We start from the raw sequence: 21982 nt of genomic DNA on the forward strand, positions 1-21982 counted from the left end.
TGTTATAATTTAATTATTTCTCTAACATCTGCCTTCTTTAAGAAACTGTGGGCTCAAGGAGAGCAGGAGGGATTTCTCTTTTGCTCACCAGTTTATCTGCAGAGCTAGCACAGGATCTGGCCCACGTGGTGCTCAATCAGCATATGTGGACTGAGTAATCAACATGTCTGCCTCTTGCTAGAATATGAGTGAGCCGACTGTGTACTATTCAATTCTGAATCCCCATCTCCTAGCACAGTGCCTACTATATAGTATGTCTTCAATAAATGTGATTGCATATATAAATAAGTAAATTTAAGACCATTTATTTACATTTTAATCCTATACCACATTTCAAAATAATGAGTCCTATTAACTGAATGCTCACTGCGAAAAGAAGTCCTAGACTTCATTTGTCCTAAAATTGCCTTTTTCAAGCTTTAGAGGCTGTTGTCCCTCTCCCAGTTTTCAGATTTTTGGATTAGTCCGTGTCTACCTCTCTACCATGTTTTCGCAGGCTTTACTTCTCCTATCTCACACACATTTGACTTTCCAGACAAAAAGAGCCTCATCTCTGTAGTCTCTTGGCACTTGGTCAGACTTCAGCCCCTAGAATACTTTGCTCCTTTCTTCTAGAATTTCCGAAGCTCTGCCATGTATTACTGATCAGTGAAGATCAGAAATGCCCATAGCACTGTGTTCAACTGCTAGGTTCTTGCATCAAAGAAGGATGGGGCTTTCTCTTTCTTTCCAGTCTTTGTCATGATGAGCAGGTCAATCAAATCCTTGGAGAGTCAGTTTCTTCATCTATAAAATAGAAACAATATCTTCTGTGTCAATTACACATCATTGAGTAACAAACCATATAAGAGTTTAGTGGTTTAAAACAACCATTTTATGTGCTCATGATGATTCTGCAAGTTAGCCGTTAGGTTGGATTCAGTTGGTGGTTCTTCTGTTCTTCCTGGAGTCACTCACGTAGCTGCAATCAGCTGGCAGATCAGCTAGAGGCTGGTTGTGTAGGGCCTCAACTGAGACAATCTCTCTCTGTGACACGAAGTCCTGTCCTCCACTGACAAGTCCTGGCTTATTCACATGATAGTAGAAGAGTTCCCAGCAACAAAAGTAGGCAAAACCCCCCATCAGCTTGAAGTCTCTGTTTGTACTACTTTTATTAGTATTCCATCTGCTGAAGCAAGTCATAAGACCAAGCCCAGAATCACTGTCAAAGGGTCTACACAAAGACATGGATACAGGAAGAACGATTCAGTGGGGACCATTATTGTAAGAATCTACCACACTTGTTTCCTTCAGAGAGCTAAGTAAGGATCAAATGAGATGATACTGGCATGCAACAATGTCCAATGCATGTTATTATTTTATCAATGTATGTAATTCCATAATTTTAATTTTATTTGTTTATCTGAGGGAGACTTTCTTTTTAAAAAAATTTTTTAAAGATTTTGTTTCTTTATTTGAGAGGGAGCGAGAGAGAGCAATTGAAGGCACAAGAGCAGAAGGAGGGAGAAGCAGACTTCCTGCTGAGCAAGGAGCCTGATGTGAGGCTCTATCTCAGGACACTGGGATCATGACCTAGCTGATGGCAGCCACTCAGCCAACCAAGCCACACAGGCAACACAGAAATAAACACACAAGGAGAACACCAGGCAAAGACAAAGGTAGAGATTAGAATTATGATGCCACAAGCCAAAGAACATCTGGGGCTCCCAGAAACTGGAAGAGGCGGGGAAGAATCCACCCCTTGGAGGGTTTGGAGGGAACATGGCCTCCTCAGCACCTTGATTTTGGACTTCTGGCCTCCAGAACTTTGAGACCAAAAAGTTCCTGTTTTAAGACACCCAGTTTGTGGTACTTTGTTACCACTGCCCTGGGAAACTAATACAGAGGGTAAATATCTTTAACCCCATCAGCTTCATCTAAAGAAGCATGAGGTAGAATGAACCAAGAGTCTCTGAGAGTCAAAAGTGCAGGCCACTCATCTTCTGCTGAACTTGAACAAGTGGCTAAACCTCTCTGGGCCTTAGTTTCCATGTGAATGTTCCCAATGAATGTTCAGAGAGAGTGTTGCAGCAGATTCATGTTTGTAAAAGTTCATAACGTGGTAAGGTTCTTGGGGTAATTTTACATGGGTACAAGGGGAAACTTTTTTTTTTTAATAAACCTGTTTTGTTTTTTGGGTTTTGGTTTTTGGTTTTGTTTATATTTATTTATTTATTTGAGAGAGAGGAAGGGAGGGAGTTGGGAGAGGCAGAGGGAGAGAGGGAATCCCAAGCAGGTTCCTGGCTGAGGGTGGAGCGTAATGCAGGGCTCAGTCTCATGACACTGATATCATGACCTGAGCTGAAATCAAGGGTCAGACACAACAGACTGAGCCACCCAGGCGTCCCAAGGGGATACATTTTTTCCTTTTAATGGTGAATATTAATTATGGTTATCTTAAAGGCATGCAAGTAAGGCTGGTTTTCCATTTATGTTGGTAATTTAAAAACATGCAGGATTTTAAAGTCCCAATTTAAATAAAGCTATGAGTAAATAATAGAACAGTTGGCATATGTATTTGTCAAAAACTGTGAAAGTGGTGTGTGAAAGACTGACATTTGGGGAAACACTGAATTATATATTCTCAAAGGAAGCTTCCAGATGGAAAATGGTAGGATTTTGTGGATTCATAAAAATACCCACAAGAGTAGAGCACAGATGAGACTCTAGAGGAAGATAGGTGGGCAGTTAATGGAGAAATGAAAGAGGCATGGACATTTCTGAAAAGAACCCAAGCGGGGCAAAGGGCCCCTTGATTCTCTTGAGAAGCATCTTCTGATTCAGGACCTGTTTGCTCCCTCACATCATATATCCTTACCCCAAAGCCACCATCTCACTAGGATGTCTTACCCTTTTTAAGTTTTTGTGACTAGAAGTCCCAGGGCCTGTGACACAAACTACCTCCTCATTCAAGACGCAAATGGTAACAACTATCAAGCTGAGAATCTGGAGAACCTTACAGTTGAACTTGGCTCTGTGTTGTCCTCTGTTTCTCTACTCAAACATAAAATGGGGTCACATTTGACTACAAGTGGCTGCTGGCAGCTGAAGAAAGGGCAAGGAGCACAAAGAGGCATGAGTCATAGCCTTGTAGGAGGCCCTTAGTGCTGGAAGAGACCTTGGAAATCATCTAGCCTTTAGTGTATCCCCATTGGATGTCACCCAGTCCCTACTCAACAGAACCATTGACACAATATCCATTCCCTTGTCAAATGGCACTTAGGGTTAGAAGTGTTCTTCTCTGTGATAGTATGCTGTCTCCCTCCTTATTACTTAGATTAGGGGTTCTTAGAGTAGGAAGGACCCTCAAGCAATCACCTAGTTCGTCTCTTTTATCAGAGCTTGGGTTATTTTCCACAGTTTTTGCAGGAGACAATAGAACCCAGAGAGGTTAATGGCAGAGAGGAGGCTCCCCTTTTCCAATTCAGTAATGTTCCATTATGCCACAGTGTTTCATGTACTTCCCAAAAACCCTAGCTCCAAAGACAATCACGCTGGGGGCTGGGGCTTCAACATGAATTTTGGGCGGACACAATTTAGTTTTCATAGCAGTAAGACATTGGTGATAACCTACTCAAGCCATTTATCCAGGGAAATGTGGCCCTAAAATGCTGAGGCAACATCTTGCCCATTCGTCTCCTGACAAGCCCTCACATAAGGGCTGCCACACTGGAATGGAGCTGGGCTCCAATCAAACAGCATATATACATCTAGTAGCTCATTTCTTCCTGCTGGAGCTTCATCTCCAAATTTCAAGACCAAAGACCCTCCTTCCAATTTACCCTGTGGTCTGGTAGGCCCTAGAAAAAGGCCACAGCAGCCATATGTTGGAAGAACTTGCCATCTTTCCAAGAACCCATCCATCAATCCATCAATCCTGTACTTTCTGAGCCCATCCCAGGATGCAACTGGGCAGTGCTCTCTAAGTGATGACAACAAGCTAGTGAGACACAGCTAATTTTCATGAAACTATTAGAGAAAAATTAAGTGCTAACAAAGTGTGTGGGACTAACTCCAGGCTGTCAAGAGTTCCAAGAAGCGAGAAGTCAGGGGAGTGGGAAAAGTTTTCATGGAAGTCATGGGACTCCAGTCAGGTCTAGAAGGATTCACGGGACTCAGGCAGAGGGAGGAAGGAGGTACTGCCAGTCATGGCAAGGGTTGGGGGCTGGTGACAGTGTGTTATGAACAAAGGACTGAATCCAGGTCAACCCGGGGAATGGGATTGGGAGGGTGGTGAGGGGTCCAGCTTTAGTGCTGAGGATGGGTGAGAAAAGCACTGGGAGAGATCATCTCTTTTGCCAAGTTAAATTCTTTCATTCTTTCATCCCTCTCTCCCAATTCCCCATCAGCCGGAGCAGAAAGGCCTAGAGTTTTTCTAATAGGAGGCTTCCCAAGCACGTTTATCAACAGCAAACCTTTTTTTTTTTTTTAAATCCCATTAGACCAGGCAGCTCCTTACATTTTCTTACTGTCCTTCTTTTTTTTTTTTTTTTTAAAGATTTTATTTATTTATTTGACAGAGAGAGATCACAAGTAGGCAGAGAGGCAGGCAGAGAGAGAGAGGAGGAAGCAGGCTCCCTGCGGAGCAGAGAGCCCGATGCGGGACTCGATCCCAGGACTCTGAGATCATGACCTGAGCCGAAGGCAGCGGCTTAACCCACTGAGCCACCCAGGCACCCTCTTACTGTCCTTCTTATCCAGGATTTTCCTCTACCAGCAGCCAGTTGGGGGGAGGGGAGCAGCTCCAGCTTACTAACTTGAGCAGAGCCCAAGTTCTTGGGGTCTGAGGTGCAGTGGGGTAAAGGGTTTGGCCAGTAGGTCTTTCCCTCTTGGATCTGACAAGAAATGGGCAGGTCATAGGCAGCTGTGCTGAGTATTTATGTTACGCAAAAGGCCGAGTCAGCCCTCCTTCCTGCCAAGGTCAGCAAGCTGCATTCCCCGCGGTTTGGGTGTGTGGGTGTCTTCAGGACTAGCAGGAAAGTCAGCCAAGAGCCCAGGCCTTACTTAGTTTGTGCAGACCCACCGAGCCTGGGGAGCTTCGGTTCTCCAAATGCAGCACCAGGTACCCTTTGGATCTCTTCTTTCACCCCTGACCTTCCACTCTCTTTCCACCAGGCATTTTGTTCACCAGTGAACGGGACTTGGGAGAGGGTCTTGACCCTCGACAGTAATACATTTGCTGACAGAGCTTCAGCCAAAGCTCCTGGGGGACGTTGCCTCCCCACCCTCCACCATGGCCATCCACCACGGCCATCATCAGCCTCACGCACACACATTCTCATTTTATACTGTTGAAGTTAGACCTAAACAGACAGCACTGAAAGTCAGAACCATGCAGAAAGAGGACAATCTGATTGCTGAATATAGAAAAGCAGCAGGGTTGTTCCAACTGCTCTCTTTAGGAATTACTAGACAAGTTTGGGAATTAAGGATTTCTAATGCGCAGATAAACCTCCTGTTTTATTTAAAATGTGCAAGGCAGCTATTTCCTTGTGCCCTGGGCTTCCTTTCTGCCTCCACAAATCATACCAGTCCCTTGATGCAGCTCCGGGTCCAGCTTCTCTGGCATCCATCTCTCATGAGCCGCGGACGTTGATGCTAATTCATGGTCTGCCTGGTACTCAGCTGGGTCTCTCTGAATGAGCTCCCACCTGCAGGTCCCTTGGAGAAGCCCAGATGGGGATTCTACCACCCTGAATTTCCCTCGATCCCTGAATACCTCAACCAACCCAATTCATTGTGAAGACAAGAGATACATGTTACAAATACATAAGAGCAGTACAAATAGCAAGGAGAGTGCCAAGAGAAGGACCAGAGCCATCCAAGAGGCCATCGGATGTTTTCCTCTAAGGATCTGTTAGAATCAGGGTGCCTGGGTGGCTCAGTTGGTTGAATGTCCAACTTGTTTTCAACTCAGGTCATGATCTTAGGTTCATGGGATTGAGCCCCACGTTGGGCTCAACGGGGAGCCTGTTTGTTCCTCTCCCTCTGCTCCTGCCCTCGCTTGTGCGTGCGCTCTCTCTCCCTCCCTCCCATAAATAAATAAAATCTTTAAAAAATAAATAAATGAAGCTCTCTTAGGATCAAAGCTCAGGGCCTGCCCCAAAGCTCAACCTGGCTCAGGTCCTCTGCAGCCCACTTCGAAGGCAAGCCAGGCATCGTTGAGCTGGGTGTCCCTGCAGGTGGCATTCAAGAGTGTGACCAGCGGGTGGGGCCTGGAAGGCAGAGTCTGGGGCTGAGCTCTTTGTAAGTGAGACCCAGGAGTCCCAGTTTAATTAGAATTCCTGCCTAGGATGAAGGCTGACGGCTGCCAGCCCAGGCCTTGAGCCATTGGTCACGGCCCATAAAGGCCACACACGAGTCATGAAGCCAGGGCAGGGTCTGCTTCCCTTGTAGGGGAACATTAGAAGTTTCTTTCTGTGATCCCCGCCTGCAACTCTGTGCTCCCCAGGACTCCATCAAAAGACTCTTCTCTGCAAACCACATGCGTAATGACACCTGATGAGGACCTGGGCCTCTCTGGTCCACTCAGTGGGGTCTCCGTTCTCTCCCCACATCTTCCAAGAGGCCATGCCTGTTGCCAGCACGCTCCCACCCCTGCCTTTGATCCCAGCTGTAGGGACTGCCATTCAAAGTTCCATGGGTCCAGGACGGCTGCACGGTTGGCACAAGGAACAAGCCACCCTGCTGCATAGTTTGAGAAGACTGACATCAGACACACACTTTTAAAACTGTGAAATAGGCTATAAACTTCATACCAGGTTTTCTAATGATGGAGTTGGTGGTGGCAGCTGCTCTGCTCTGCTCCCCAGCGGCTCCCGTGGAGACCATGAACGTGAGCGGGGGCGAGACTGAGGCTCTGCATGGTTCCAGCCTCTGGGCGGCTGTGGCCCCAAATGAGAAAGCGTTTGCCTGCCCTCCAGGCTGCAGAATGTGACACTGAACAATCAAACACCCACAACAAACGTCCCAGAAGTTGCCTTGGATTCCATCTTCAAGGCTTCATCCTTTCAACATTCTGGCTCCTGCTAAAAAGTTTCCCAGAGAGGGGTAGTCCTTTAACAGATCCTCGATCATTTACACTTTAGTGTGAATGAGGGATCTGGGACCAGATTAATTTAGAAAATTAGGGGGCAGGGGTCTAGGACATCAGGGCTCTGAGGGGGAGGAAGGTCGTGAACTGAGCCCAACACCAGCTAGATCCTTTTGAGTCTGGGGAACTTCCACTCCCTCACCGATGGCACCGTGGTGAGGGCATGTCATTGAGGCCAACAAGCTGAGGTTTAACTCCTAGAGCTGCCACTTACCAGCCACTCACGAGCTTCCCTAACTCTAATGAGCCTGGGCAAGTTACTTCACCACTGTGTGCCTCAGTTGCCTCAGCTTTAAAAGAAAAAGACCCGTGGCACTATCCCCCCATGTTGTTGCAAGGATTAAGTCAGTCAACACATGTGTAAAGCCTTTTGAGAACAGAGTCCAACACAGAAGCTATAAGCAAGCAACATACACATGTTGCAATTACCATCTACAAAACAAGGGAAGAAGAAGCGCGGTCTTGGCATTCTGTCGGTAGGGTGCGCGGCACTCCTGAAGGCGGGCTTTGAGAATGAACTTGGAAAGTGACTACCTCTGGGTGCCTGCCACCCCCCTCCCCCAGAACAAAGGCTCTTGGAATGGGTGAGCAGGTTAAAGTTCAAAGAAATCCTCTGAGAGGTGATCCCAGGGGCCCTGAACCCTCCATCCCTCTGCCTCTAAAACCTGGGTTACTACCAACTTTCTGTCTTGCACGCAAATGGGATGCCGCACTAATAAATCAATTCCCAGCCATTAAGAGCCTGTAATAATCCTTTTCACTTGGCCCTTCCAGCCTGTTTTACTTGGCACCTAATTAACTAATAGCCGAGATTTGGGGCTTCTTTCTCCTAGGAGCCTCCTCACTGAATCCCTTCCCCCAGAGTAGCTTCCTTGTTGCCCTTCGTTGTCCTGTTCATAGAACCTGTCTCCCAAGGTGGACTGGCCCAGCCAAGAGACAGTCATGCAACTAGAATGGGAGATGAGGGATTAGTAAACACACGTAATTTAAGTAACTAAGCCATCAATCATTATTCAAACAAATGACCTCCTGTAAGGTCTGATTTTAATGTTTCTGTTAAGAAAGCTCAATAAATCATAATGTTAATCTATGAGGGAGCATCTCAGCTCACTCACTCCCTCTCCTTACTTACAGATTTTCAAAATATTCATGTTCTCCAAGATCCAGCCCTAATTCAACCATTGGCGATTCATCTTTTTCACAAAATTGTTTACTGAACACCTACTGCATGTTAGGCCCTGGGCTAGGCATGGAGGATTCAAATAGGAACTGAGAACAGAGGTCTCCAAAAAGGGTGCACACAAACTTGGAGAGGGGCACTGGGTGAGTGAGGGGTCAGTAAGAAAATATTATAAGTTCTGCTGCTATTTAATTTTAAGCTCGCTTTCTGTTAATGAAAGTCTTTAGGATGACTAATAACAGTAGTATGATTTTAAAATAAATATCCAAACACCAAGGATACTACTTAAAACTTTTTAGCTGGTGGAATGCCTGATCAAAAAAGTTTCGAGATGACAGGTATAGTGCGGTGGTTCTCAAAAAGATCCATGGGAAGTGGGGAAGAGAATCAGAATCCCTTGCAGAAAAGCTTTTCAAAATACATTTGTCTGTCCTCCTGCCCAGAACCATCATAAGTTCAAGAGAAGACAAGATGGAAACGTGTTATCATTTTTTAAACCTCCAGGGATTTCTGGTACTGATCCTACTCCCACTATGAGGCCCAGAAGAGAAGGGCGCATTCTCGGACTTCTTCCAGCAAGATCTCCTTAACCCCCTTCCCCAGCCTACACTGCCAATGCCCTGGGGTCTCTAGATCTAAGCATAAGCTTGGTGTCACCCTTCACCCTGCTGGTTTTTAACTCCTGCTGCTGCTTTTCAGAAGGGTGGGATGAGGGCTGGGGACACTGTAGCCAGGGCAGGAAGATGGGAGAGCCGGTCCCCACACAGCACTTCCAGTAGACCGCCTTAAGTTATTCATCTCACAGGGGCGCCTGGGTGGCTCAGTGGGTTAAGCCGCTGCCTTCGGCTCAGGTCATGATCTCAGGGTCCTGGGATCGAGTCCCGCATCGGGCTCTCTGCTCAGCAGGGAGCCTGCTTCCCTCTCTCTCTCTCTCTCTCTCTGCCTGCCTCTCTGCCTATTTGTGATCTCTCTGTCAAATAAATAAATAAAATCTTAAAAAAAAAAAAAGTTATTCATCTCATAGACGTGGGTGGAGGGGAAATTCCTGGGCCTTTGTTACCTTGAGTGAGCCCGTGGTCTCGCGCTTCCGGGCAGGACGGAAAGGGCTGGGTTGGTCACCACAGGGGCCTTGCCATCCTCTCACCCTGCTCAGCGCCCCCTTCTCCCTCCAGGACCCACTGTCCTCCTGTTGCCTCTCTTGTCCCCCGAGGAACTTAACACTGAGAGAAATTACAGCCTTAGCCTGACCAGAAGACTGATTTAGGACGGGAAAGAGAAGTTACAGAGGGACAGATAGATGGTTGTGAAATAAACACTTAAGCTAAACGTGTCAGCTACGAACTGCCAGGCCCGCCCTGGCCTGTCAGCTCGGTCTGCCTGCCTCTCTCAGGGAGGGAACCTAAGCTGCTCTTTGTCCAGGGCTGGCCTATAACAGGACCAGAATTGGGCACTTAACTCCAGGGCATCCCGCCCACCGGCCGGCTGGCCACCCTCGAGGCAGCCTGAAGTAAAGAATTCAGCCTATCTGACCGGCTTCCTTCACATGCAAGTATACAAAGGGGTAGGTTGGGAAGCTTGACAGAAGTGAGACCCGCAGAGAGAAGGGAGCACACCACCACAGGGAGGCCACATGCCCGAGGGAGCATTGCGGGGAGCCACTTCTTAGAGCCTCCAGGCAACTACAGCTCTCTGGTGCTCCTTCTGAGGCAGCATGAGCCGGGTGGTTCTCTAGGTGGTTCCTTGCAAACAAACCACAGAGCCAAGCAAAGCCAGACCTTAGCTAAATTGACTTCTTTCCAGATGGTTCCTCCAGATATGGAAGGGGGGGCAGATGTGTGGACAAGGCCACCCCACATCCCATCACCTCAGAGTAGAGCCAACCTGGCCTGTTCTGCCCCCCACAGGACATCAGTACCTGTCTCCATGGTTGTCAGGGTAACCCAGACAAGAGAGAAATCTAGGGTTCAGCAAACCATTAGCCCCACTCCCTGAAAAGCAGGCAGCCCCTCAGAGATGAATATGGGGAAGGCATGGGTGGAAAACTGATCGCGCTGGCGACCTTTCCTCTCCTCATCCACTAGAACCAAGGCAAGGCTTGAGGCCTGGCTCTCCCCAACTCCACACCCATCTCAGGCTTCACCCTGGATTGTGACCCTTCCTACATTCAGTGCTGCCCTGATTCACAGTAGTGGGATTTCCTCACTAAAAACATACTGACTGAGAGATTCCAATTTCCCCTCAGAGATGGTCTGAGACCCAGCCCTTGCTGGAGGTCGCTTAGGTAAGCGTCATACTGAGGCACCTGGATCTTGGGAAACTGTCTCTGTCTTCACATGCCTTCTTCTTAGGAAGACATCTGCTCTCTCACCCTAGAGAACCAGAAGCAGTCAGTCTCATGTCCTAGGCCACTCGGACTCCTTTGGTAAAGCAAAAGGTCTGGACTAAATGAAGGAACAAGATGTTGAACGGGACTCTTCTGAGTTTTCCAGGTCCTAACATGAGGACAAGAAAGGCAAGCTACAATTAGGACCTCACATTCTCTGCTCAGGTTTACCAATCAGGTCACACAGGATGGACGGAGAGGAGCCTAAACCAACCTGCCCACCACCAACTTAGTCTGTATAAGAAGGGTCCAAGGACAAGAAGCAGGGCTATTGGACTTCAGAGGAGTGAGGAGGACTCCAAGAGAACCACTCATCAAAGTTAGAGATGTCTGAGAGAAGGAAAGACCGTCGTCTCATCCCCCCCTACTAGATAATGGCTGAGTTACAGAAACTCTGCAGAGAGAACAATCTGGGAGCCTAGCAGCAGGGTGCAATGGCATTTTTGTTCCCCGCCACCTACAGAGACCAAAAGAGGGTGCTTGGTATTCCTTTATATTTGGAAACACTTGTGAGCAGACACTCTAGTAGTTTCCAAGGGCTGCCGTAACCAAAAACCCCAGAGTGGCTTCAAACAGCAGGTATTTGTTGTCTCACAGTTCTGGAGATCCGAAGCCCAAAATCAAGGTGCTGGCAGGGCCATGCTATCTCTGAAACCTACAGGGGAGAATCGTTCCTTGGCTCTCCCTAGCTTCCGGTGGTGTGTCAGCATTCCTCAGTCTTCCTTGCCTTGTAGCTCTAGTGCTTCAGTCTCTTCCTCTGTCACCAAGTGGTTCCCTCCCTGTGTGTGTGCCTTCACATGCTTATCTTCTTGTAAGGACATCAGTCAGATCAGATTAAGGGTCCATGTGACTCCAGTATGACTTTGTCTTAACTAATTACATCTGCAATGACCCTATTTCCAAACACAGTGGCATTCCGAGGTACTGGAGATCAGGATTCGACATATCTTTGAGGAGGAGCACAAATCAACTCATAACAGATACTGTGGTGTACTGCTTTTGGACCAGATATTTCTGAAAGTGGGAGAGTGGGAGGCTCACTGGGCTGGGCAGTGTCCGCTGGACTTGAAGAGACTGTACCCTAGGGTGCCTAAAAGGAAGGTGGGTAACTCCCATCTATCTATTCTAGTGCTATATGGCTTCCGGAGGATATGAAGGAAACCCAGGGATTCCTGTGGTTGTGCATGAAGGAACATGTGGTTAGTGGAGAGACAGGAACCAGGGGCTCCAGGGCAGCCACAGAGCTGAATAATAGGACATTGAAACGAGAAGTGGGGCACGCTCCACTGGACTGCCCAAAGGGAAATTCTGCCACCCTCCTGAAAAATATTCCACACCTTAAAGGGGGCCATAGGCCTGGAACACCTCCCCACATTGACACAGGGCTGCTAAGGTAAGGAAATTTCCACCTCCTCTACCTCTCCTTCCTGCCCCCCAACCCCTTCAAGGAGAAAGAAAAGAAGGAAGTGGGACACCTGGGTGGCTCAGTCAGTTAAGCCACTACCTTCAGCTCAGGTCATGATCCCAGGGTCCTGGAATCGAGTCCCCCACATCGGGCTCCTTGCTCTGCAGGGAGTCTGCTTCTCTCTCTGCCTCTGCCTGTTCGTGTGCTCTCTCTCTCTCTCTGACAAATAAATAAAATTTTTTAAAAAAGAAAAGAATGAAGAGTCTTAGAAACAGACTACACCCTGGCCCCTGCTCTCTAAGCAGCTGGGAGCCAACACCCTCGCCAGCCCAGAAGCAGGGAGGAGATAAGGACTGCATTATGCTTAAGATTGAAGTTTTGAAAAGTAAACAAGATTGAGTCTTAAACACTGGCTGGAGAATGTGCAAATGACTCAAAGTGACAGGAAAGATGGCACCCTCCCAAGAAGTCAGGAAGGGATGTGCTAACCAACAGGACGTTAAGGTCTACACTGTGTCAGTAAGAGCAGTGATGGGGTAAAAATCGTGCCATTTCAAGATGACACTTCAACAGAAGTTCCTCCATCTACCAGCTACAGTGAGTTTCTCTGAACCTGATTTGTAAAAGTGTCACATACAGTCTGTTGCTCCCACTAGGTAGACCGTGCCCTTCATCATGCGCTTGGGACCTGACTTCAGACAGCCGTCTTCCTGCAAAAGACATGTGCCAAAGTGAGAGCAGGTCCCAGCCCTCATCACTCCAAAGCCAGACACCAACTGACACTGGAACAGCACCAAGAGGTCTTCGTTGGCATCTATCCCCAGAGGATCTCAATACCTCTCTCCTCAGATTATTTGTAAGTGTCAGAAATCAAGAAACTTTATCCAAGGATACATGGCTAAGTAAGGGCTGCTGGGGTACCAAGAAGCCAGCTCTACCGTGTATTTCACAGAACCAAGATTTATTTTTTCTCTTTTGCTTTAGAGTAGGCTCCATACCTATTGTGGGCCTCAAACTCAGGACCCTAAAGTCAAAAGTCATATGTTCCTCTGACTGAGCCAGCCAGGCACCCCCGGAACCAAGGTTTTTGGAAAGACATAGACCAGGGAGGAAAAAAACGCTGTGGGAAGATGACTTCTTGAGCTTGTTACTCCTCCAGGGTATGAAGAAGGCATTCTGATAGATGCGGTGCTAAGAAAATGCGCTGGGAGAAGGAATAGAAGGAGTTTGCTTACTACTAGCAGTCAGCAAGAGCAAAATAAAAATTGCAGGAGTATGTGGTCAAATGATTCAATTAGAATCAATTCATCAAATATTTATGAAGAACCCAGTGGTGTTAGGCATAGTGTTTGACACAGTTGATAATACAAAAATGAGCAGGGCAGGGTCTCTGCTCTCAAACCTGAAATCCAGAAGAAGACCCTAGAAAAAGTCTGTAAGTAACTAAGAAACAGGGCAGGCTCTAATATATGTCTTAAAGATAAAAATTAATGGCATGGGATTTTCAAGGGAAGGAGAAATCTGCTTGAGAGAATCAGGAAATGCTTAAGGAAGCAGATGGCATTTGGACAATGGATAAATGGATAACAAGATTTTTTTTTCATTCAAGACACATTTATTGAGTGCCTACTGTTAGCAGATGCTGAGCTAGGCATTGGACATTGAGAAATAAAGCATGATTCTTGCTTTTATAAAAAGCATTCTATTTTGAGATATTTAAAATAATGATCCTTCCATTCCCTTAAATCATGTTGCCTCTGGCTTCTCATTTAATGGCTTTTCATTTTTGAAAGAAGTCAAAGATTTATTTTTTAATCGGTGATACATACACACATTTTTTTTTTTAATTCCAAAAGAATAATCCTTAATGGTGAGAAATTCTAAACTTTCCCTGTAAGATCAGGTACAATGCTTGGATGTCCCCTGTCACCACTCCTTTTCAACACTGTAATGGGAAGTTCTAGCCAATGCAATAAGATAAGAAAAGGAAACAAAAGGTATGTACATGGGAAGGAAGAAATAAAATGGCCTCTGTTCACAAATAACAAGATTGTCTATTAAAAAATCTAAAAGAGTGTCATTTGGCTGGCTCAGTAGGAAGAGCATGTGACTTTTGATCTTGGTGTCATGAGTTCAAACCCCACATTGGGTGTAAAGATGACTTAAATAAATAAATAAAAACTCTAAAGAAAAAGAAAGAAAATATGGAAGAAACAGCAAAACAACTCTTGAACCTAATAAGCAATTATAGCAAGATTGTAGGAGACAAAGTTAATGCACAAAAATCAACTGCATTCCTATATACCAGCAATGAACAAATGGAATTTGAACTTAAAAGCAAAATATCATTTATTTACATTGTCACGCACCAAAATTTAAATACTTAGTTATAAATCTAACAGAATACATACAAGATCTATATGAAGAAAACTACAAAACTCTATTGAATAAAATCAAAGAAAAGCTAAATAAATGGAGAGATGCTCCATATTCATGGATGGGAAATCCCAGTGTTGTCAAGATACCCGTTCCTTTGAACTTGACCTACAGAGTCAATGCAATCCCAATCAAAATCTTAGCAAGTTAGGGTAACCTGGCTGGCTCAGTCAGAAGAGCATGTGATTCTCGATCTCAGAGTTGTGAGCACTCCATGTTGAGGATGGAGTTTACTTAAAAATCCCAATAAATATTTATGAGTAAATAAAGTTGAAATGGAGAAGCAAAAGACCCAGAATGGCCAACACAATATTGAAGAAGAACAAAATTGGAGGACGGATTCTACCCAACTTCAAGACTTACTATTAAACTACAGTATCAAGACAAGATAGGGTCAGTGGAAAAATAGATTAATAGACCAGTGAAATAGAAGGGAGAGCTAAGAATAGACCCACATAAATATAGTCAACTGATCTTTGACAAAGAGCAAAGGCAATACAATAGAGCAAAGATAGTCTTTTCAACAAATCGTGCTGAACAACTAGACATCCACATGTGAAGGGGAAAAAAGAGAGAGAGAATCTAGACACAGAGCTTCTACCCCTCACAAAATTAGCTCAAAATAGATTCCAGATCTAAATATGAAACACAAAACCATAAAACAGCTAGAAGGAGCACCTGGGTGGCTCAGTGGGTTAAGCATCTGCCTTTGGCTCAGGTCATGATCCCAGGGTGCTGGGATCGAGCCCCACATCAGGCTCTCTCCTCAGTAGGTAGCCTGCTTCTCCCTCTCTATCTGCCTGCCTCTCTGTCTACTTCTGCCTACTTGTTATTTCTCTCTCTGTCAAATAAATAAATAAATAATCTTAAAAAAAAAAAAAAAGCTAGAAAACAATATGAGAGAAAATCTAGATCACCTTGGGTGTGGAGGTGACTTTTTGAAACAACACCAAAAACACAATTCATAAAATAAAAGTTAACAAACTAGACTCATTAAAATTAAAATTTTTTGCTATGCAAAAGACACTGTTGAGAGTATGAGAAGAGAAGACACAGACTGGCAGAAAACATTTGCAAAAGGCACATCTGATAAGGGACTCTTACGCAAAATTTCCAAAGAACACTTACAACTCAACAATAAAAAATTTAAACACACACACACAAACACACACACACGCACACGCACATGCACACAAACAACACAATTAAAAACTGAGCCAAAAAGAAACAAGAAAGGTCTCAGGTACACAACCTAACCCTACACCTAAAGGAGCTGGAGAAAGAACAAGAAAGAAACCCTAAGCCCAGCAGGAGAAGAGAAATCATAAAGATCAGAGCAGAAATCAATGAAATAGAAACCAAAAAAACAATAGAACAAATCAACGAAACTAGGAGCTGGTTCTTTGAAAGAATTAATAAAATTGATAAACCCCTGGCCCGACTTATCAAAAAGAAAAGAGAAAGGACCCAAATAAATAAAATCATGAATGAAAGAGGAGAGATCACAACTAACACCAAAGAAATACAAACTATTATAAGAACATACTATGAGCAACTCTACGCCAATAAATTTGACAATCTGGAAGAAATGGATGCATTCCTAGAAACATATAAACTACCACAACTGAACCAGGAAGAAATAGAAAGCCTGAACAGACCCATAACCAGTAAGGAGATTGAAACAGTCATTAAAAACCTCCAAACAAACAAAAGCCCAGGGCCAGACGGCTTCCCGGGGGAATTCTACCAAACATTTAAAGAAGAACTAATTCCTATTCTCCTGAAACTGTTCCAAAAAATAGAAATGGAAGGAAAACTTCCAAACTCATTTTATGAGGCCAGCATCACCTTGATCCCAAAACCAGACAAGGATCCCATCAAAAAAGAGAGCTATAGACCAATATCCTTGATGAACACAGATGCGAAAATTCTCACCAAAATACTAGCCAATAGGATTCAACAGTACATTAAAAGGATTATTCACCACGACCAAGTGGGATTTATTCCAGGGCTGCAAGGTTGGTTCAACGTCCGCAAATCAGTCAATGTGATACAACACATCAATAAAAGAAAGAACAAGAACCATATGATACTCTCAATAGATGCTGAAAAAGCATTTGACAAAGTACAGCATCCCTTCCTGATCAAAACTCTTCAAAGTGTAGGGATAGAGGGCACATACCTCAATATCATCAAAGCCCTATGAAAAACCCACCGCAAATATCATTCTCAATGGAGAAAAACTGAAAGCTTTTCCGCTAAGGTCAGGAACACGGCAGGGATGTCCATTATCACCACTGCTATTCAACATAGTACTAGAGGTCCTAGCCTCAGCAATCAGACAACAAAAGGAAATTAAAGGCATCCAAATCGCCAAAGAAGAAGTCAAATTATCACTCTTCGCAGATGATATGATACTATATGTGGAAAACCCAAAAGACTCCACTCCAAAACTGCTAGAACTTATACAGGAATTCAGTAAAGTGTCAGGATATAAAATCAATGCACAGAAATCAGTTGCATTTCTCTACACCAAGAGCAAGACAGAAGAAAGAGAAATTAAGGAGTCAATCCCATTTACAATTGCACCCAAAACCATAAGATACCTAGGAATAAACCTAACCAAAGAGGCACAGAATCTATACTCAGAAAACTATAAAGTAGTCATGAAAGAAATTGAGGAAGACACAAAGAAATGGAAAAAAGTTCCATGCTCCTGGATTGGAAGAATAAATATTGTGAAAATGTCTATGCTACCTAAAGCAATCTACACATTTAATGCAATTCCTATCAAAGTACCATCCATCTTTTTCAAAGAAATGGAACAAATAATTCTAAAATTTATATGGAACCAGAAAAGACCTCGAATAGCCAAAGGGATATTGAAAAAGAAAGCCAATGTTGGTGGCATCACAATTCCGGACTTCAAGCTCTATTACAAAGCTGTCATCATCAAGACAGCATGGTACTGGCACAAAAACAGACACATAGATCAATGGAACAGAATAGAGATCCCAGAAATAGACCCTCAACTCTACAGTCAACTAATCTTCGACAAAGCAGGAAAGACTGTCCAATGGAAAAAAGACAGCCTCTTCAATAAATGGTGCTGGGAAAATTGGACAGCCACATGCAGAAAAATGAAATTGGACCATTTCCTTACACCACACACAAAAATAGACTCAAAATGGATGAAGGACCTCAATGTGCGAAAGGAATCCATCAGAATCCTTGAGGAGAACACAGGCAGCAACCTCTTTGACCTCTGCCGCAGCAACATCTTCCTAGGAACAACGCAAAAGGCAAGGGAAGCAAGGGCAAAAATGAACTATTGGGATTTCATCAAGATCAAAAGCTTTTGCACAGCAAAGGAAACAGTTAACAAAATCAAAAGACAACTGACAGAATGGGAGAAGATATTTGCAAACGACATATCAGATAAAGGACTAGTGTCCAGAATCTATAAAGAACTTATTAAACTCAACACCCAAAGAACAAATAATCCAATCAAGAAATGGGCAGAGGACATGAACAGACATTTCTGCAAAGAAGACATCCAGATGGCCAACAGACACATGAAAAAGTGCTCCATATCACTCGGCATCAGGGAAATACAAATCAAAACCACAATGAGATATCACCTCACACCAGTCAGAATGGCTAAAATCAACAAGTCAGGAAATGACAGATGCTGGCGAGGATGCGGAGAAAGGGGAACCCTCCTACACTGTTGGTGGGAATGCAAGCTGGTGCAGCCACTCTGGAAAACAGCATGGAGGTTCCTCAAAATGTTGAAAATAGAACTGCCCTATGACCCAGCAATTGCACTATTGGGCATTTACCCTAAAGATACAAACGTAGTGATCCAAAGGGGCACGTGCACCTGAATGTTTATAGCAGCAATGTCCACAATAGCCAAGCTATGGAAAGAACCTAGATGTCCATCAACCCATGAATGGATCAAGAAGATGTGGTATATATACACAATGGAATACTATGCAGCCATCAAAAGAAATGAAATCTTGCCATTTGCGACAACATGGATGGAACTAGAGCGTATCATGCTTAGCGAAATAAGTCAAGCAGAGAAAGACAACTATCATATGATCTCCCTGATATGAGGAAGTGGTGATGCAACATGGGGGCTTAAGTGGGTAGGAGAAGAATAGATGAAACAAGATGGGATTGGGAGGGAGACAAACCATAAGTGACTCTTAATCTCACAAAACAAACTGAGGGTTGCTGGGGGGAGGGGGTTTGGGAGAGGGGGGTGGGATTATGGACATTGGGGAGGGTATGTGCTTTGGTGAGTGCTGTGAAGTGTGTAAACCTGGTGATTCACAGACCTGTACCCCTGGGGATAAAAATATATGTTTATATAACTCTCAAAAAAAAAATTAAAAAAATTAAAAAACTGAGCCAAAGAGGGGTGCCTGGGTGGCTCAGTTGGTTAAGCAACTGCCTTAGGCTCAGGTCATGATCCTGGAGTTCCAGGATCAAGTCCTGCATCAGGCTCCCTGCTTGGCAGGGTGTCCGCTTCTCCCTCTGACCCTCCCTCTTCTCATGCTCTCTCTCTCCCTTTCAAATAATAAATAAAATCTTTGACAAAAAAAAAAAAAATATATTGAGCCAAAGACCTTAAGAGACACCTCATCAAAGAAGACATACAGATGGCAAATAAGCATTTGGAAAGATGCCCCATGTTATATGTCATTGGATAAATGCAAATTAAAAGCAATGAGATTAACAAGGAGATGCCATTATTCAACTATTAGAAGGGCCAAAGTCTGGAACGCTGACAGAAGATGTGGAACAGGAACTCTCGTACACCACTGGTGGAATGCAAACTGTACAGCTACTCTGGAAGATAATTTGGCAGTTTCCTATAAAACTAAACATACTCTTACCACACAATCCAGCAATTGCACTCCTTGAATTTACCCAAAGGAGTTGTACATTGATGTCCACACAAAAACTCATGTACAAATGTTTATAGCATCCTTATTCATAATTGCCAGAACTTGGTAGCAACCAAGATGTTCCTTAGCAGGAAAGTGGATAAACTGTGGCACAACCAGACACATATCCATATTATTACGGAATAATATTCGCACAAAAAAAGAAATAAGGTGGAACCTTATTACTAAGAGGAAGGAGCCAATCTGGAAAGGCTACATACCATATCAGTCCAGCTGTATGGGACATTCTGACATTCTGGAAAAGGTAGAACTATGGAAACAATAAAAAGCACCTGGGTAGCTCAGTGGGTTGAGCATCTGCCTTCAGCTCAGGTCATGATCCCAGGAGCCTGGGATGGAGCCCTGAACCGGGCTCCCTGCTCAAATGGAGGCCTGCTTCTCCCTCCCCTCCCCCTACTCATGATCTCTCTCTCTCTCTCTCAAGTAAATAAAATTTTAAAATAAATAAATAAATAAAAATAAAGATGGATACATGTCATTATACATTTGTCCAAACTCAGAGAACATACAACACCAAGAATGAACCATGAGGTAAACTATGGACATGACACATCGTGTGGTTTGATCAATAGCAAAATGTTCTACTCTGGCAGGGGATGTGGAGAATGGGGAGGCCATGAATGTGTGGAGGCAAGAGGAATATAGAAATCTCTGTACCATCCACTCGATTTTGCTGTGAACTGCTCTAGACACCCTCCCCACCAAAAACTAAAGAAGTCTTTTTTTTTAATTTTTCAGAACAAAGGTCAAAGTAGAAAAGACAAAACTGTAGTGACCGAGAACAAATCAGTGGCTGCCAGGGGTTAGGGGTGGGAGTAGGACAGGAATGTAATGGAATAGCACAAAGGAGTTTTTGGGAGGTGCTGCAACTGTTCTATACGTTAATTACAGTGGTGGTTATACACATTTTATATGGGCTTACAGTATAGTACTGTACCCCAAAAAGAAAAAAGTAAGTAAATTTTATAAAATAATAATTTTGAAAATTAAAGGAAAAGAATGTAATACGAAGGTGTACAGGGTGAAATGTAACTTCCTCCCACTCGTGACCCCCACCTCCAAATGACCGTCGCCCGAGGGCATCACTCCTGTATCCTTCCACAGATCTATGCATGTCACAAACAAAACTGTGTATGTCTATTTTGAAATACCTACAAAAAGTAGAATACTGGGGCACCTGGGTGGCTCGGTGGGTTAAGCCTGTGCCTTCGGTTTAGGTCGTGATCCCAGAGTCCTGGGATCGAGCCCTGCATCGAGCTCTCTGCTCAGCAGGGAGCCTGCTTCCTCCTCTCTCTCTGCCTGCCTCCCTGCCTGCTTGTGATCTCTGTCAAAAAAAAAAAAAAAGTAGAATACTATAAAGGCAGTTCTCCTTTTTTCATTTAATAGTAAATCTGGAAGAACTTCTTATCTCGATACATAGAGTTGCCTTATGTGGTGAATTAAAGATGGCCACAAAAGGGGTGCCTGGGTGGCTCAGTGGGTTAAAGTCTCTGCCTTTGGCTCGGGTCATGATCTCAGGGTCCTGGGATTGAGCCCCACATAGGGCTCTCTGCTCAGCGGGGAGCCGGCTTCCCCCGTCTCTCTGCCTGCCTCTGTGCCTACTTGTGATCTCTCTCTCTCTCTCTCTGTCAAATAAATAAATAAATAAAAACCTTTAAAAAGAAGTTTAAAAAAAAAGAGGCAAGGTAAAGATGATACCTCTGAATCTGAGAGACTCAAATCACATTGCCAAGGGGCCTGGGAGGAATGAAGACTTACGGCAGTTCGCATCAAGAACAAACACAAACATCCATCAAATAGAGTCTAGTTAAAACAAACCAAAGAAACAGCCAGACAGTGAAATCTATGCAATCTTTTGAAAGAATAAGGCAACTCTACATAACGAGATAAGAAGTTCTTCCAGATTTACTATTAAATGAAAAAAGGAGAACTGCCTTTATAGTATTCTACTTTTTTTTTTTTTTTTTTGGACAGACAGAGATCACAAGCAGGCAGAGAGAGAGGAGGAAGCAGGCTCCCAGCTGAGCAGAGAGCCCGATATGGGGCTCGATCCCAGGACCCTGGGATCACGACCTGAGCCAAAGGCAGAGGCTTTAACCCACTGAGCCACCCAGGCGCCCTTTTGTGGCCATCTTTAATTCACCACATAAGGCAACTCTATGTATCGAGATAAGAAGTTCTTCCAGATTTACTATTAAATGAAAAAAGGAGACCTGCCATGCACCCAGGCACCACTACCCCACCTCTTGATCCTGGGCTTGATCTGTGGCCTCACTTAGGCCAGCTGACCACAGCAGAAATGACACTGTGGTAGTTTAAAGACCAGGGAGCCAGCCCATATGTATTTGAACTTATTCTTCTGGAACCCAGCTGTCACCATATGAACAAAACTGGGCCAGCCTGTTAGGTGGTGAGAGACAGAGGCCCAGTCATCCTTGGCACCCCAGCAGGCAGCCTGCCGCTGACC

At 44.5% G+C, this 21982-nt stretch overlaps 1 long non-coding RNA gene across 1 annotated transcript in view; it reads right to left on the bottom strand.

The window, feature by feature from the left end:
- Nucleotides 1–327: 327 nt before the first annotated feature.
- LOC116581614 overlaps nt 328–21982 on the bottom strand; it is a 29023-nt gene continuing 7368 nt past the window's right edge. Inside the window, exon 3 of the long non-coding RNA XR_004282138.1 lies at nt 328–786. This is a non-coding gene — a long non-coding RNA (uncharacterized LOC116581614). The remainder of the gene's footprint in view (nt 787–21982) is intronic.

This window comes from Mustela erminea, chromosome 21, assembly GCF_009829155.1.
Source record: "Mustela erminea isolate mMusErm1 chromosome 21, mMusErm1.Pri, whole genome shotgun sequence".
Lineage (NCBI taxonomy): Eukaryota > Metazoa > Chordata > Mammalia > Carnivora > Mustelidae > Mustela > Mustela erminea.